We start from the raw sequence: 1,987 nt of genomic DNA, 5'->3' as shown, positions 1-1,987 counted from the left end.
GTGGCAGTATATTTCAACTGTCAGATCAGAGACAGCAATTTTTCGTTTGACAGTGCCTGCCTGCTAGGATCTATATTTGTCAAACAATAAGAATAAAAGGATATACCTGTTAAAAGTGGCCGGCGGCGGTGGTCTAGCCGTTCTAGGCGCTCAGTCCGGGACGTGCGACTGCTACGGTCGCAGGTTCGAATCCTGCCTCGGGCATGGATGTGTGTGATGTCCTTAGGTTAGTTAGGTTTAAGTAGTTCTAAGTTCTAGGGACTGATAACCACAGATGTCAAGTCCCATAGTGCTCAGAGCCATTTTAAAGTGACATACAAACAGGCAAGAAAAAGATCTGTGCAAAAACAGTTAACACAGCGTGGGAAGCGTGCCATCGTCGGTTCTATTTTCATCAACACTACCAATCAATTTACCATCAACAATAGCTAACGTTCAGGTCTGAAGCAGGAAAAACAGCGACTGCTGTCGCATCACCTCAGCTGATTTTACTGTTGCTGCAACATACTTAGGCAAATACCGTTTGACGAGCATCAGCCGGGTCGAGAGTCTCACATCCGAGTGCCACTTATCTCAATCACTCCACAAAACCATGTCTCGCTACTGCACGGACCAGTGACAGGGGACAAAAAGTCCCGCAGTCACTCGTCGGTATCCGTTTCAATAGCGAAACATCCCAAAAACATCCCAGAAACGTTGTCGTAGCTTACTGTTAGTTTCCACGTAACAGAATTCGCGGAACTGTTGCTATCCGCTTGTGTGTAACGGACTTTTAGTTGCAGTACCACAGAATCCCAGTATAAGTTATTTAATTTCTTTTACGATAAAACCAGAAAATCGTTTCACAAGCCGTGCTCACCGCCAGACCTTCCTTACCTACAACAGAGGAGACAAAGAATCATTCTAAAATCTATACAATCTGACAAGTAACTATCCGCATAATGAAAACAAGCTGCGCGGGGCAGCCGCGTGGTCTCGGGCGTCTTGTCACGGTTCGCGCGGCTCCTCCCGTCGGAGATTTAAAATGGTTCAAATGGCTCTGAGCACTATGGGACTTAACATCTGAGGTTTTCAGTCCCATAGAAATTAGAACTACTTAAACCTAACTAACCTGAGGACATCACACACATCCATGCCAGAGGCAGGATTCGAACCTCCGACCGTAGCAGTCGTGCTGTTCCGGACTGAAGTGCCTAAAAACCCTCGCTCGGCCACAACGGCCGGTGTTGGAGGTTCGAGTCCTCCCTCGGACATGGGTGTGTATGTTGTCCATAGGGCAAGTTAGCTTAAGTTAGATCAAGTAGTGTGAAAGTTTAGGGACCGATGACCAAAGCAGTTTGATCCTATATATATATATATATATATATATATATATATATATATATATATATATATATATATATCACAAAATTGGGCAAGTGCGTGCAGGACTCGCGCACTAAGAGTTCCGTACATACTTAATTACCCAGAATGAGATACTGGCAGAAGTAAAGCTGTGAGGACAAGCCGTGAGTCGTGCTTGGGTAGCTCAGTTGGTAGAGCACTTGCCCGCGAAAGGCAAAGGTCCCGAGTTCGAGTCTCGGCCCGGTACTCAGTTTTAATCTGTCAGGAAGTTTGGAACTTGATTATATACATAGGTAGTTCATCTGTAGGTTTTTGGTGAGTGAGTTTACGAGTATCAAAACATTTGACTTTGAAGATTAATTTTTTTACACCACCAACGGATCACAGACGACAGTATTTGACACAAATATCAGCATGATACTTCTGCCCGTTCCTGAAAAAAGGGATCTTAAGAAACGGACAAATAGATGTGCAACAAAGTGATCCTCTGAGGATTCTGTTTACACCGACTGAGTTACAGAATCCTAAGAAAAACGACAATAACCTGAAAGCACATTCTGCATGTGGTTACGCAAGGTTCCTGTTGTGTTGTCAATGTAACTAACGGTAACAATAGGTAGAGATCGAGGTTTTATAAGGGGAT

The 1,987-nt window shown here is 44.2% G+C and overlaps 1 non-coding gene across 1 annotated transcript; it reads left to right on the top strand.

Annotated features, from left to right (window-relative positions):
- Positions 1–1,516: 1,516 nt before the first annotated feature.
- On the top strand, positions 1,517–1,591 carry Trnas-cga (transfer RNA serine (anticodon CGA)). Its single transcript has one exon. It is a non-coding gene; the product is annotated as a tRNA-Ser (tRNA).
- Positions 1,592–1,987: the final 396 nt, after the last annotated feature.

Source organism: Schistocerca serialis, chromosome 1 (assembly GCF_023864345.2).
Source record: "Schistocerca serialis cubense isolate TAMUIC-IGC-003099 chromosome 1, iqSchSeri2.2, whole genome shotgun sequence".
Classification (NCBI taxonomy): domain Eukaryota; kingdom Metazoa; phylum Arthropoda; class Insecta; order Orthoptera; family Acrididae; genus Schistocerca; species Schistocerca serialis.
This window is presented reverse-complemented; position numbering and strand designations above follow the sequence as displayed.